Source organism: Euprymna scolopes, chromosome 29 (genome assembly GCF_053919585.1).
Source record: "Euprymna scolopes isolate OS-2025 chromosome 29, ASM5391958v1, whole genome shotgun sequence".
Taxonomy (NCBI): Eukaryota; Metazoa; Mollusca; class Cephalopoda; order Sepiida; family Sepiolidae; genus Euprymna; species Euprymna scolopes.
This window is the reverse complement of record NC_136510.1, coordinates 103,504,447-103,521,946: the sequence shown is the minus strand read 5'-3', so window position 1 is coordinate 103,521,946 and position 17,500 is coordinate 103,504,447.

The window sequence follows — 17,500 nt, the reverse complement described above, 5'->3', positions numbered from 1 at the left end:
ATTTGCAAATGTTATCAAAAGAGGTAGCGAGTACTGGAAAATCTAGAAAGACTTGTTGTCACTCAGCTTCCAGGGAACACCACAGGCTGTATTCAATGAGATCTTTGATAACCCATGTGAAAGCTCCTTTTTAGCCAATAATAATAATAATATATAATACCATTCAGTAGGGACCCGACAATGAAAGATTAGATAAGAGCAAAAACTTGGATTTAAGACCAAAAAATCCAACCTTGATCATCCTTCGGGGCTTGTGGCGCAGTGGATAGAGGTGTTGAATGTCTACGGTTCAAGGTGAGCATTTTCTGAAGATAGCGGTTTCAATCCTAGCTAAAGCAGTCCAAAACATGGTGAGGCAACAACAACTATGGAAGGCAGTAATTACTGGGGATACAGTTAAGAGACTCAGCATTCCTAACTAGTCACGGTTAATTACTTGAAGAAGGCCGGAGGATGAGTTAGCCAAAACATGGTGAGACAACAACAACTATGGAAGGCAGTAATTACTGGGGATACAGTTAAGAGACTCAGCATTCCTATCCCGTCGTGGTTAATCACCTGAAGAAGGCCAGAGAATAAGTTGGCCGACACGCTGTGAAACAACTACAACTATGAAGATAAGGATAACAGTCTGCAAATAAATAAATCAATAAATATGCAAATTACTCATTTCAAATGATTCCAATAAAAAAAATCTATACTCTTATGAATTTGTTTTTTTTTTTTTGTGTATTGATATTCATATTAAAAACCCCTTTTTCTATTTATTTAAAAAGAAAATACAACTTTGTTATGTATGGGTCATGGAATTGCATTCATTTGCAAAAGATCTAGCTAATTTGCATATTGTTTTAAACATTCATTTTAATTAATTCCCTCTTAGTCTTTTCGGTTTTCTTATGGGATGATCATCTTTAGTTAACTATTACGTGTAATTATATTCATGCAGATATTCTACATGATTTATACTTGCATAATATTTGCTTGAAAAAGTTATAGTAAACACAAACCTCTTTCCATATCTATTTATGTATGCGTATATATATTTGTTTTAAAAAATTGCCTACCAAACTCCTGTCAGTTTTTGGTCTACAGACATTAAACTTAACATATAGGGTATTTGAACCCATGCGAAACTTTATATTTGGGTTTTGGTTGGGGAAAATCGGTTCAAAAGTGTGGAAATTAAAAAAAATAGAATTTGCTAGGTGAAGGTCGAATGACAGGATTACGAATATGCATGCATAACGTAATAGCTATTGGTCCATGTTTTAATTTTCAGCATTGCAGCAAACATGTATTCATAGCTCAGGCATTAGCGACAAATGAAAAAGTAAATTGTAAGCTAAACGTTTTGGTTTCGATTCTCGATGGTGGCACACCAGTCATTCTCTTAATTTTTTTAAAACCTTTTCAATCATTACTATATATTGGGTCCAATATAATTATAACAATAAATATGAAATCTGCATGAATAAAAATATCATATTTAAGCGTAATTTACAACCGGGCAATGCCGAGCGGCCTGCTAGTAATATATAAATTATGACTAATTTGAAAAATTTAAATGAATTTTATGTTTTTGAATTTTTTAGATTAGGATTGAAAATTTGTATTATCTAGATTGTTCGAACTACTGTACTCATCTTGAGTGTGATTCTCATAACGTTTCAGCCGATGTAACCTTCGACTTTCTTCAGGTGTATTTTGTTAAACTCAGGAAGGAATCATGGTGTAACAGATAAAGTACCAAGTAAAATTTAGTTGTGAGTGACACTATTCTAAAGGTGGAAGGTTCAATCCTTAGTGTGAGTACTGCACATTTATTTTACATTTGTTCCACGAGTTCGAGAGCTGGACATTTGGGTCGTCAACTTTGTCAAATAGCTTCGCTCCACTTGATTCGATCCATTGCCAATGCTTCTGTTAACCTACGATGTTATCACTCCGTCTCTTGGACAGGCTCCAAGGGCATCAAAGTTAATGGTCCTTCTGGACCACTTGTCAACTGCCATGCATTGGATATGGCTAAACCACCATAGTCTATTCTAACATAGGGTTTCATCCACTGAATTGAACTAAAGCCCAGTTCTCAGTTCATAAAAGCCAAGTACGTCCAAGGATGGAGTACTGCTGCCATATCTGGGCTGCTAAAAGCAGCCTATCCTGCCTTGACAAAGTACAAAATAGACTTTGTGGCTTAGTGGGGGATGCCCTTTTCTCTTTCCTTCAACCTCTCTCCTATAGAAGAGACGTTCCGAGCCTATCTTTGTTTTATCTTTATTTCTATGGCAGGTGCTCGTCTGAGCGCCAATCTCTAGTCCTCCCTCGCAAATCTTTTACGAAAAACACCTGTCTAGCTGAAATCACTGTCAAAAATTTTCCCCACTCTTTATTTGTGCCTAAATCAAAACCTAGATTCCATGAACAAAGCTTCTTTCTTAGAACTGCACGCCTGTAGAACTCTGTTCCGTCTGCTTGCTTCCCTCCTGACTACAACCTGGATGTCTTCAAGTCCAACGTAAACAAATTCCTGATGAACCGCCCCCTTAAGTAGACATTTTTATTAAACCCCCCACACTAATGTACTGTACATGCAATAACCCTTATCCCTGAGTGGCTTCCGGGCCTTGATAAGTGTTGATCACCTTGGAAAAAAACAAGACAAAAAAAAAACGTCTGGTAATGTTCTCAACTGTAACATACCAAATCTATAGCTGACCTGTGTACCGGCATTGCCTGGACAAGTAGATTAAGTAAAGAAATTCCACTCACAAGTTTGAACGATTTGGTGTGATGTCATTCGTGTTACTCTGCTTGTCTGTATATGGTGTTAAAGTCTAACATGGTAAAATTGACCTTTTTTTTCTTTTTTTTTTTTTTTTTTTTTTGATATTTTGTATAATTGAATAAAAATGTGCTTTCATTGTGACCCAATCGTTTGCCGGAGAAAGTTACTTGTCTTGGGACGACAGGCTCTAGAGACATCAAAGTTAATGTTTCTGTTTGACTACTTGTCGACTGCAACGCATTGGATGTGGCTAAACTATCTCAGTCTATTCTAGCATCCACTGAACCGAATAATCCAAATAGTTCAATAATAATAAATAATAACTAAAATAATGAATTATTGAGATGCCCTTTTGCAAAGCAATATGCAAATTAGTTCATCTTCAGACGTCGATTATATACACGTAATCTGTACCTTAAAAAGTTATTGCTTGTCTATTGTGAATATGAATTTGGTGTTTAAATCTCACAGTCAGTGCTATGAATGATCCAATCTTATAAAAAGACAAAATCTAAGTTATTTGAGGCATAACTTCTATGATTACAATGCAGTGCAAGTGAGACTAAAGGTTGAAGGTTCAATCCTTAGTGCATGTTTATTTTCACTTGTTCCGCCGAGTTCGAGGGTTAGTTGTTTGGGTCGTTGACTTGGTCAAATGAGTTCTCTTCATTTGATTCGATCCATTTCCAATGTTTCTTCATTCGGACAACTGGTCTCATCGTGAGTGTTATTCTGACAACGTTTCGGCCTGTGTAGCCTCCGGCCTTCTTCAGGTGTATCCTGTCGAACTCTAGAATCTTTCTGTTGAACTCAGTAAACTGCAAGCAAATTTCGAACAGAACCCTTTTTTTTTTTTTTTTTACATAGGCATCACCACATTATCAAGGCCCAGAGGCCACTCAAGGATAAGGGTTAAAGAGGGTACAGTAGACATTGGACAATATAGTAACTTTATTTAACTTACGTGCCTATCATGCTCTCATTGTGTAAGCCATATGTTCCGTGATGACGAATAGCAGTCAGAAGTGTCCAAAATAAATGTAAAATGGAATTATAATAATCAATGACGATTTTTTAAATCTGTGACTTGACCAATATTTGAACCCTGATCTCTCAACCCGTTAGTGACCACTAACCATTATGTCAAAGGGGCTGAGTCGTCCAGTTACTACTAATACTTACTTTTAATGGATTGCAAACATAAACTAATCCACGACGACACATATTTGCCTAAAAATAATATTTGAAGTCATTTTAACCTGGGGTTGCACAATTGTTTTCCCCTACAAAAAATGGAAATTTCTTTGCGTTGTTTATGGTCATATAACAACATGCAAAATTTCGTGAAAAACTAATGAATTAATTTTGAGAAAATCAAAATATCAAAAGAATGGCAGAGTAAAGGAATGGCAAAATAAAAGAATTACAGAGCAATGGAATGGCAGTTATAGAATGACAGGATAATAGAATGACAGGGTAATAGAATGACAGAGTAAAAGAATGACAGAGTAAAAGATAGAGCAATTCAATGACAGAGTAAAGGAATGACAGCAAAAGAATAGCAGAGCAATGGAATGGCAATAAGAATAACAGAATAAAAGAATATACAAAGCAATGAAATGGCAGAGTAATAGAATAGGTAAAAGAATGCCAGATTAACGGAATTGAAGAGTAAAAGAATGACAGAGCAATGGAATGGTAAAAGAATGGCAGAGCCATGGAATGACAGAGTAAAAGAATGAAAGAATGTGGGAATGAGGGAATAACAGAATAAAGACATAACAAACAAGCTGACAAAAACGTATCATTTTTTTGATTTAAAAATGGAGCCAGCAAAAATTTTTGCGATTAAAGTTCATAACCTACTTTCCCATGAAACTGACACAATACACAACAAAGAATCTATGATGTTTCTCGGTTAGCAATCGAAATTACCTACATGATAAGTAAAACTCCCATATCTTTGTTTGGAAATTTCCAGGCACAGATAAAAACAACATGATTTTTTCCCCCCTGCCGATTTATTCCCATACCTATCGTTTTTTGTGTTCTCTTCCCCCCTCCCCCCCTCTCTCTCTCTCTCTCTCTCTCTCTCTCTCCCCCATATATATATATATATATATATATATATAATTTACTTACATATCTGAATTCCCAGACTCAGGAACAATACACGAGTCTTTTGTTGCGACGAAATATATTCCATGCTTAAGTACATAAAAAGGCCAGCTTATTTATTCGTTCCCTCAGGTAAAAATAAACAAATAAGTTTACAAAGATATGGGAGAGAGAATATTTTGTTTATCTCATTAAAAATTATCCCACGCACAGACTGATTTATGAAATATTTATTATTATCATTATTATGTCTGTGTGTGTGTATGTGTTCATGGGAATAAACATGCTCATTCAATTATATTTCACCCTTTATTCATACCAATCCTTTAATTTATGAAGCTCAATGTATGCTAAATATAATTACAGAGCACTTACAAACAAATGGCAACAAGTCTAGATCCCAAATTTCAAGATGCTGTCTATCTTATCGTTTATATCTTTCAGCATGTAAAAATGTCCAATTCTTCATAGCACCTGTTATGTGGTGCAGTAACACTCGTATAATTTTTAAGTCAATTTTTTTTATATTTTCCGCCCAGACTAATCAGAATAAGAACTCATTAATTTTAAAAAGAAAAATAGAATTTGGGTATTTTTATATAAATCCGACTAAATCCGAAGTGTAGAGTCAATCGTGTTTTATGATATTTACGCCATCTTTGATTTTATATATATATATATATATATATATATATATATATATATATATATATATATATATATATATATATATATATATATATATATATATGTTTCGTGTTTTTTTTATTACCGTTTTATATGTTTAGTTACAAATGTTTCAGTTGCCGAATCATATTTACGATCCAGCAACTTCGTCAGTTATTTTATATATATATATATATATATATATATATATATATATATATATATATATATATATATATATATGTGTGTGTGTGTGTGTGGTGGGACGATTAATCGGAATCAGAATCGGGAATCGAAAAAATCGGAAGGTTAGGGGGATATCGAAATTGGTATCAAAATCGAAAAAATTGGTACCTGTTTTCCGATGCCAAAACGATTCTTTTAATTGTCTTTTTTTTATCTGATTTTGTTTGAAGTAAAATCTTCCATTGCTGGTAATAATGATAAAATAATAAACATTTATTGATTTTATAATATCAGTAAAGCGAAAATCGATAGATCACTCTCCACAAGTTCGAGAAGCAATCTAATTTGCATATTACATAAAACGTATTTAAAAAATTATTTATATATATATATATATATATATATATATATATATATATATTATATAATATATATTATATCTCCGTGATATTGTTTATTGTAAGATAATCGTTTTGATTGTTCTATTGAGAAATATTATTTAAAATTGAGTTATTTCATTTGATTTATTTTCAATTGTTAATTGCTGAGAAACGCCGCGTTTAAAACCGGAAGTAAGCTTATTTATTAAAGCTATGAAAGTTATGTCTCATTTAAGCTACGGAAGTTGTTACTTTACGTCAGATTTTCACAGACCAAGATGTGTTTTACGCTTCCTTAAACCCAACATATGGTCACTTTTCGTTACAAGTTAGGATATTCAGTGTATTTTAAATAGTATGTGACTAAACCCTCAGTTCGGCAATATGTTTCGACCGTGCAACACCAGGTATATATATATATATATATATGTATATATATATATATATATATATATATATATATATATATATATATATATATATATATAATACACATTACAATTAAATTTACCAAAATGATCCAAGATGGTAAAATTAAAGTATATTATAAATATTAAAGAATTAATAGTTATAAAATTATCTCAGCCAGATGTAAAAGCTCGATAAAACCAAATCGGAAATAGAGCTTATAATATGAGCCAACAGTTAATAAAATATGTTTAAAAAAAACACTTTGAAATGAGTTAAAAACATATTTAATCTGAAAAGGAAACACTAGATAGATGGATAGTCCTTAATCCGCGGAGTTTCGAAGAAATACTTTCCTTCTCATCAGAGGGTAGGAATTAGCGAAATGCGGGATCGGATTTTGCATGCAGAAGTATTTGATGAAACAACAAGTCAAAGATCTTACTTGAAAACAAAAAAGTGAAGCAGAGGGAATATGGTGAAGAAAAAGGTGATTACACATGAATAGATAGTCTGGTGAAAGATAAAAAATCCAGTGACGGTAAAATCCAAATTTAAAACTTCAAGAAAGTTAAAAGAATTTCCATTTGTACAAGTAAAATCCAAGGAAATCCTGTAATTGGAAGAAGATGGTCCATAATAATCCAAAAGCAGAAATCCATGGAATAATTCACAAAAATGTGTACAAGGAAAAAAAGAAAGCATTCCAATAATATTAATAAAAGAAAAATAAGATATGCTTCTCACTCTACTTCCGAGACATATATATATATATATATATATATATATATATATATATATATATATATACCAACACGAGCTATCTCTGGCTCGATTAGCAAATACCGTATCCATTCGGCTATCATTAACCGCGTGAAATAACGTTGCATTTAAACATTTTAATTTTAAATGTTCTTTACGTCAGTCAGACACTGATCTAATCGTTATACGATGATCTATGTATAAGATCTAAATCGACCGACTTAATTCAGCTGAAAGTGCTCAACGGTAAGAAACGAGTTTCTTAAAGGGGATGTCATAATTATTATTTTTTCTATAATAATTAAATACATACAGACACCAGTGTTTCATCCTTTCGGGAATCTTTAGTACAGGGTGTCACGATTAACACCAGTCGACAGATTCGAACTCGGCAACACGAGCCATCTCTAACATTGAACTTAAACATTTTATTTTAAAATGTTTTTAACGTCAGTCACAGTGATCTAATCGTTATACGATGATCTATGCATATTATATATATATATATATATATATATATATATATATATATATATATATATATACTCTAGATTTATATATTAGGTATTTAGCCCGTTAAAAATGGGTTAAAATGTAGAACAAACGGATATACTATAGAGGATATTTTAGTCCGTTAAATGGGGCAAAAGTGATAGCTCTTTGACTCAGAACGAGTGCTTTAAATGCTAATATCTATTAATCCCTTACTATGTATCGAGCGGATACCACAACACTTAGTTCGCTGCACCTTATCGCAGCAAAAATTCAGACAAAATTTCATCTAGATTGTTCCTGTGATTTCCGAGAAAAAGTGAGAATAAATATTGTATAGTGGTGACTAATCCCTATATTACCATAACTGCGTATCGAATAGATATCATAATACTTAGTTCGATGCATCTTATAACGGTGCACAGAAAATTTCAGCCAGATCGATCCAGTCGTTTCTGAGAAAAATTGGGAAGAAAAAAGACGGACAGACAATGAGAAATATAATATATATTGTATGTTTCGTGTTTGTTACACTCGTCAGTATGGATGACAGCAGTCGGGCGATGCGAACCCTGACTCCAAGTTTTATGAACTCTGGCTTTTTACCGTTAGGCCAGCGTGGCAAGAGAAAGAAATATTGAAACGTGAAAGCAAATAAGAAAGGTGAAAGCTGGGCAAGGCATTCGCTGCTGCAGTGAGCGGACACACAGACACTTTGTTCGAAGAAGCGAATTTTTTCTTTTGTATGTGATTCGCGAAATTCATTCTTTCTTTCTCTTCAACAGACAACACACGCACTTGACGATAGCCGACTTTAACAACTGGCGCCATTTTTTTTTTCTTTTGCGTAACGATACTTGAAAAACTTTCAATGGTGTGGCGGGAAAATTATTTAACAAAAGAGACATGCGTAAACAAAAGGAAGAGGGGGTGGGTAACAGCAGCTAAGTGGTTAACCTGGGTGGGTGTTTAGTTCTCTTCCACCACAAAAACTGTGACACAAGGGTCGGAAAGTGGAATTGAAAAGGTCAGCGCTCCAAAGGGGAAGTCCCCTAATCTGTAAAATACGCCTGTGCAGTCCCGTCGGTATTTCCGGCAAGGCGCCTCATACGGACCTTATCTTAAAAGTGAGAAGCAACTATATTCGTCAAAACAGAGTTACTTTTTTTTGATTGGAACAAAAAGTATTTGTCGAGGAATAAAGCAGAGCTACGTTAAATAACATAGCAATAATTTTGCGGCGAGGATAGCGTACGGCTACTTATACTGGACCGGGGATAACGTGCTAGCAAATCAAATGAAACTTGGTTCGAATCCTCCGACAAGCAGTAATTATCATTCCCTGCACTGATGATTGCGAAAGCATGAAACACTAGTGTCTGTAGGTATAAAAATAATTATTAACATTGATATATCATTTTAAAATGGCGGAAGAAAATCGAAATGCTTAAGGTTTTGCGCGTCATATGTGAGATTTTTCAAGAGTGAAACGGCTAAAATTCTGTGTAGCTGAACTGTCATGTATATTTTCAAAACTTACTACCTAACTCTACATCCTGGTCTATGAAAATCAAACGCGAATTAACTGCTATAGCTTAAAAAGGAAATAACTCTCATAGTTTAAATAAATAAGCTTACTTCAGGTTTTCAGCGTAACTGTTGTCAGCTATTAATATTTGAAATTAAATTAAATTAAATATAAATTCAATTAAAAATAAACCAATCAAATTTAAATATTTCGAAATAGAGTAATTCAAACGATTCTATTGCAACAAACAATTAATAAAACCGAACTAATTATTAAAATAGATTTTCTTGAATGTAATATGCAAATGAGGTTACTTATTAAATGTAGATTTCTTTTGAATAAATAGTATATACAGTATAACCCGGATAGAAGATACCCTTATATAAGAAACACGGATATAAGAGAGATTTTCTCCAGTCCCAAATTAGAGCCTGTGTTAATGTACAGAGTAACACGGATATAAGAAATCTGGTTATAAGAGAGCTGTAGAGTCCGGATACGAAGTCGGGTCACACTGTATAGAAATCATGCTGCAATGTCGGTATGAATACTAATTTGTGAAACAGCTTATTATAACTGAACATTAAATGTAGATTTTTTTAAATAGTATATAGAGTGTAACCCAGATATAAGAGCCCTGAATATACGAAAAACGGATATAAGAGATATTTTCTCTGGTCCCAAATTATAGCCTGTGTTAATGTACACTGTAACCCGGATGTAAATGTAATCTAGATATAAAAGAGATGTAGGGACGGAGACTAAGTCTCTTATATCCGGGTTAAACTGTGTAGAAATTATGCTGCAATGAAATTGTATGTATGTCCATTTTCAGTATAAACATTTATTTGTGAAACAGTTTATTTGTTTGTATATATTATAATTAAATTGTGAACAAACGAACAGGCGGGAGGACGACTTTATTATAATAGATGTATCCATTCACGGGCAATTGTTTCGCAATCTGTTTTACTGCTCACTGTAACTAGACGTATCAAAAGTATTCATGCTAAGATTCGAAACCCGAATGACCGGTCACATCCAAATACTATCTTTATTATACTTTTAACTAGAAGCACACCACTGTCAAGTAAATCATAGAACGAGTTCACCTGGCGCAGCGAGAGTAGGTGTTATTCGTACCAGATGAGGACATTTCATTGCTTTCTTGCTAACAGGTTGGGGTGTATCTTTTTTTTTAAGAGGTGGGTGTAGTTTGCTTGAAGCATTGTATAGTATGTAGTTAAATAGAATTGTAGAAGGCGGTAGAATGCAGAAGTAACGGAAAGAAACAGGCTGCTTCAGCCTGTGTCTTTCCGTTACTTCTGCATTGTACCGCCTTCTACAATTCTTTTTTTTTTTTTATTATTATTTCTTTAACTTTTTGTTTCTTTTTCAGTTTTATAAGGTTTACCCTCCATCTGAGGACGGGCCATTTTATTGCTTTGTTGCTATTTTGTATTTTTTTGTTGCTGTTTATTTATTTTTTATTTTTTAGTTTTATAAGGTTTACCTTCTATTTGAGGACGGGTCATTTTATTGCTAATCGCCTGAGACACCCTTACGGGGAATGCACTTCACCTGATCTCCCACAGGGAAAGTAAAATGAACATTAAGCAAGAATATGTCATAGGCTGTCAGCATGCAAAGTTTGGTGGAAATCCGTTCTGTAGTTCACGAGTTTATCGCAAGCAAACAAAATGCCCAGCTTTTTTTTAAAGTAAATTATTATGTAGTTTTGAACAAGGAAAAGTACACGCAGGTCATTACGTTCTACGCAAACAAAAATGTCAAATTTGAATAAAAGGAGGGGAGATAACTGCTATAAAGAACGGTCGATAAAACGGATTTACGACGACAGTAAAGTTATCACGTTTTATTTATTATTAGAATGGATTTGGAGGAGCAGTTTACATTGTACGCACTAAATGCCAAGAAAAACGGTTAATAAAGAGAGAGAGAGAGAGAGAGAGAGAGAGAGAGAGAGAGAGAGAGAGAGAGAGAGAGAGAAAGAACGAAATTATATTGGCTTATCAATTCACAATTCTGAAGCGATATTCATTTATTTCGGCGCGGATTTCTAAAAGCACTATATATACGAAGTGCTAATAAATGCGCCAAGTCTAAGAGAATTAACTTTTCTACAACAATTGCGGCGCGAGCACCTTCAGGCGAAATAATTGGATGACGAACTGATCCGGTTTTCTGCGCCGAAATAATAAAACTATTAAATAATTTTAAAATGTTTCCGTTAAAGACCCGAGATAACGAAACAAAGCGGATTTCCTTAATTCTCATCATTATATACATATAAACACACACACACACACACACACACACACACACACACACACACACCTTATGAGATAGGAACTCCCTTTATAATATTAGTACTCGCGTTTACATCAAAGCATATTTACCTACTTGGCCTTTTGGGCAAGATCAAAGTGTAGCATCTGTTCTTCAGATGCTGCAAGCTATGACTAGCTATGACTAGCTATGACTAGCAAAGACCAGATGTGGGGGCAACCCCACATGTCTGACCTTTAACCAGCTCCCATTTCCCACCTCTCGGGAGCTGGTCCCCTTTCCCCTCTTCCCCCTCCCTTCACTCCTCACATTAAAAATCGGCCTTGTGCCTAATTTGCTCGGTGGGGGAGCAAATAAATACCATCTGTTCTTCAGATGCTGCACTTCTATTTCTTGTTCTCTTTCAGTGGAGGAGAAATCCTTCACGACTGAGACAATTTTTATTTTTGTACCTTTTCTCCACGTTAAAAAACGACCCTGGTGTCTAACTCTGTCCCGTGGGGAGGCATAGTAAATAGGTACATCAAAGCATATTTCTCTCGCATTTCAAAATGTGAGACAATAGTTAGCAGCCAGGTTTCATAATACTTGTAAACAGGGTTCGAATCGTCCAACCGCCGGTACGGTTTCCTCATACCATACCTCCATATATATGTGTGTGTGTGTGTGTGTGTGTGTGTGGATCAGAGGGGATTTCAAATAGCATTGTTATGATGACTGAACTTATGCATTCATGACCTGAAAATTACATCCCTCTGTTGCAAATACTGGCGGCGCGAGATTCCAAGAAAGCAACCCCTGTCATGAACGTGCGTCAGAAACAGAGGTACGTCACTGAATTACTCCACGCAGAAAATATTGAACCGATCAACATTTATCGGCGCCTGTTTAACGTTTACGAAGCCAATGCAGTTGATATCAGCACAGTTAGGAGATCGGTTAGTCGATTTAAGGGTGGCGACAGAGATGTGAGTGACAAAGTGATGTCCGGACTTTTACGACCGAGGCATCGTTCGTCACTGGTAAAAGTGCATTCAGAATGATGGTGACTATGTAGATAAATAAATTCTGGGGCACAAAAGGTCGTGCATTTTAGTGGTACCATTCCAGTCTTCGTAGCTCTTTAACGTTTTAGTTTTTGAGTTTTAAAAAATAGGAGGCTTTACTTTAAGAACGATTTTTTTTTAGATTTCATAGATCCGGCTACTACTCCTGATTATGGGCGCTGTAAGCAAATCCAAATCGAACAAACCATAAACTGTGATCCGATCATATTTGTGATGGCGACACAATAAAACAATAGAAGGCGAGTACAGCAAAGTATTACATAAGAAGGGCTGTCCCCTTCTCATGTAAGTAAGAAGACAGACTAGATAAGTGAAAATATTAGGAAAGGGCTAAAATCGAACCTTGTAGGCAAGTGTTAAAAGCTAATGGATAATTGAAATCCTAGGAATGCAGTCGATTGTTAATTCTTTTAGAAGTAACTAAATATTATTTATGTCAGAAAAAGAGCGGTTGTTCATTCTTTTTGAAATAACTGGATATAACTCGATATTAAATATGTCAGTTAAAAGAATGGGCAACAACAAAGTTGAAAATGTAATATAACAAATAGGTTAAATGATATAATTTAATTTACGGATTTCTTTTGTTTATGAGAAGTGTGTAAATACATGTGCAAGGGCACGGGTGAATTGAAACGTGATAAAGTCACGTTGGAACCACACCTCTGACGTCATAAAAAAGGAGATTCTCAATATATTGAGATGGGGTTCGGAGTTAGAGAATCAAACTCACAGCCAGAGAGAGAGAGAGAGAGAGAGAGAGAGAGAGGGTCAGAGAGTGAATCTGGTATCCTTAAAGGCGAAGGGTAGAAAAGAGACCATGTAACTATACAAGCTTGAATTCATGTCATCAATCGGCCGGCTGATAAATAAAGAAATCATCTAATATTTTGTAACTGTTTGTCTTCTGAAAAGGTAAATGTGTTTTGATCATCATCTTAAATGAATATTGTGTAACCTCACCCCCTCCACGTAATGTGTCCTCCTCCTCCATCATAAGTGAAGTATCGCCTCCTCTGGGTTAACAAGAACTGAATAAATATCTCAACGCCGTATTATAATATGATAAAAGAATTATCATCACAGTCGTCATGATGTACCAAGAATATAAATGGCTCTCCCTAAGTATTGTCATCACCGTCGTTATCCCTGTTCCGAGTCTCTGTAATAAATGTCTTTCTCGGTATTACCATTATCATTCTGTTCTAAGTCCCTGTTATAGATGTCCCCGATATGACCCCCCCCCATGCAACAAAACCAGTCAAATTCTGAGTGCGTCACATAGCTTAGGAGAAACCCAACGTTGTGCATCACTAGGACCCCTACGTTCTTCTTTTCGGACCTGGTTTGGATTCCAATCTCTCAGATCTTCTCTCAAGGAACCTCCGAGCCACCAACTGTACCAAACCAGACACTGTCCTCTACTTTGACTGTCATCAACTGTCGTAAACTCAATGTTAGGTACGGAACCGCAGCGACGACAATAAAACCAAGGTGTGCACACACGCACATTCCAGATGGATATCTGATCTACATTCTTGTGTCTTATAAAAATGACCAGAATTGTAACTATCACCGAAAACAAAAAAAAAAGTGTTTACATTCCAGATCGGAAGGTTATGAATTGCGCGACGCAAAATAATAATAAAAAAAGAATTTAATATCTTAATATTTACATTCCAGAAATGTGGAGTGATATTTACATGAGACAGAACGTAAACAACTGAAGAGAGAAAGAGAGAAGACCGACAGCCATAGAGCGTGATTGACATTCTCAGTTGCGCCACACCAAAAAACGAACCCCAATAATAACAGTCTCTCTTTTTGTCGATGGACAAAAAGCTTAATTGTAAATAAAACCTCTATGTTAATAAATTCGTCTCTGTGTTGATTTTGAGAATAACGACAAAAGAATTGTCAGGTGTATATATCGTTGTACCTATTTACTATGCCTCCCCACGGGACAGAGTTAGACACCAGGGTCGTTTTTTAACGTGGAGAAAAGGTACAAAAATAAAAATTGTCTCAGTCGTGAAGGATTTCTCCTCCACCGAAAGAGAACAAAAAAATGAAGTGCAGCATCTGAAGAACAGATGGTATTTATTTGCTCCCCCACCGAGCAAATTAGGCACAAGGCCGATTTTTAATGTGAGGAGTGAAGGGAGGGGGAAGGGAAAAAGGGGACCAGCTCCCGAGAGGTGGGAAATGGGAGCTGGTTAAAGGTCAGGCATGTGGGGTTGCCCCCACATCTGGTCTTTGCTAGTCATAGCTAGTCATAGCTTGCAGTATCTGCCGGAACAGATGGTATTTATTTGCTCCCCCACTGAGCAAATTAGGCACAAGGCCGATTTTTAATGTGAGGAGTGAAGGGAGGGGGAAGGGAAAAAGGGGACCAGCTCCCGAGAGGTGGGAAATGGGAGCTGGTTAATGGTCAGGCATGTGGGGTTGCCCCCACATCTGGTCTTTGCTAGTCATAGCTTGCAGCATCTGCCGGAACAGATACTACACTTTGATCTTGACCATCGTTGTAGCAAGCGTTTGAAAAGTGCAAGCTAGAAAATTATATATACATTCAACAACGCAACACCAAAACTGTCCATACACTGTTCGTAACTGCCGTAAACTGTTGTAAAACTCACCGACACGCCTGAAGCTGCACGTAAAATAATTTTAAACATATTGACTTTTATTATTCGTTCCTTTTTTTTTTCTCCACATTCACTGTCACACCTTGATTAGCATTCCTATTCAGGTCCCGTTGTGTACCTACATAAACAACTTCATCTCTCCATTGTTTTGCTGATAAACTTATTTCTTCTTCTTTTTTTTTTTGTTGTAATATTTTTTCTCTTTTTTATTAACTTCCTAACATTTGGGGGAGAACGTCGACAAATACGAAAGGATGGGTTGCATTTATACGCACTTTCGACGAATAGCAGCGCACCTGAGCACCGCATACAATGATTTCATCATTGTTATTAATTACATGACCCGCAAGGGTTTTATCATATCATGGAGAGTAATATAAACGTCACATTAGATGCAAAGAGAATCAAAGACAGCTCTGAAAATTCTTTGAATTCGATGAATTTGTATGTGACTGTGCATGACTTTTCGACGCAACCAATCGACATGAACGATGTATAATCGCGAATAAAAGACAGAGAAAACAAAACTTTTTACATTTAATTAACGCTCTTTCATTTGTTGGGGAGTTAGGTTTTAATCGAACACTAACTAGTGTCATTCGATCCCGGTACTAATTTTATAGAAACACTCCCGTCTAAAATCGAGCGCGAGCGCCTGTGCGTGTGTTCGCACAACCTAGCCTAGCAGGAAAACCCACGAAAAGAGGTTGTAATTAAAAATGTAAGTATCTTGCAAACGAATAACTTTTAGATGGGTTCAAATGACATATTCGTTCTCAACAACCCAAAATATGCCGGGGGTGGGGTGGGGAGGACAAACAACACAAAACCAAAACGGTTTCGAACCCGGGTTGGAAGCAGAAATATATATATATATATATATATATATATATATATATATATATATATATATATATATATATATATATATATATATATATATATATATAACTACTTCCATTGCTATCACATTTTTTTTTGTTTTTTGTTTTTTGGTCTGTGTTGCATAAATATACTTTTAAATAATGACGATTTGGTATCTGCCTGAATCCGAAACTATATTATTGTTTTAATTAGATGATTGTACTCTTTCAATGTTTCATTCAAGGAAGCAATGAAGTATTTGCTCTATTGCCAGGTATTACCTCCTCTCTCTCTTTTTTTTTTTTTTTTTTTTGAGAGGGGAGTAACACAGGTCAAGAAATTATCACAATTACGTGTTCAATTAAAAACTCAACACTTACATATATTATACTAGCAACTAGTAAAAATATTGGACGTGTAATAAATTTGGTTTACATCCGTCCAACAGTGGTCAATACTAAAGTAATTATAAGTAGAGTTGATTATATATATATATATATATATATATATATATATATATGTGTGTGTGTGTGTGTGTGTGTGTGTGTGTGTGTGTGTGTGTGTGTGTGTGTGTGTGTGTGTGTGTGTGTGTTCGTTCTATTTTTTATTACCGTATCTTTCTGTTAAGTTACATTATTCTTTCAGCTACTCGGCCGTTTTTTTGTTGGCCGCCTGTAGCTTCCTCAGACTTTTATAGAAAATCTGGGGAAGCTACAGACGGCCAAAAAAACAAAAAAAAAACAAAAAAACAGCCGAGTAGCTGAAACAATAATGTAACTTAACAGAAAGATACGGTAATAAAAAACAAAAAGCATATTTGCTCTACAACAGTATTGAGCACTTTCTTTAGTTTTTATTAATTACCATCTCCACTAAAAATAAATTCATATACACTAATATATATTTCATCATGTCCATAATATATATATATATATATATATATATATATATATATATATATATATATATATATACTAGCAAAAGTACCCGTCGTTGACTGGGTTCAAAAACAGCCTACAAAAAATTGACTCTGATTTATTAAAGTATGATAGGTTATGAAAAGGAAGGGTTGTAAAGAGATAGCTTCGAATTTCGGGGTATCAAAACCAAAGCAAAATATGATGAAAGTAGAAATAAAATAGATAAACCCCATAATTTATTATACCATACCTGTTCACACTGAAACACATATCAGAATATTCTGTTTATCTATATTAAAAAACCTTGTTAAACTTTGTGACATATTTCCATTCTATGGAGGCCATGCGCGAACGAACACC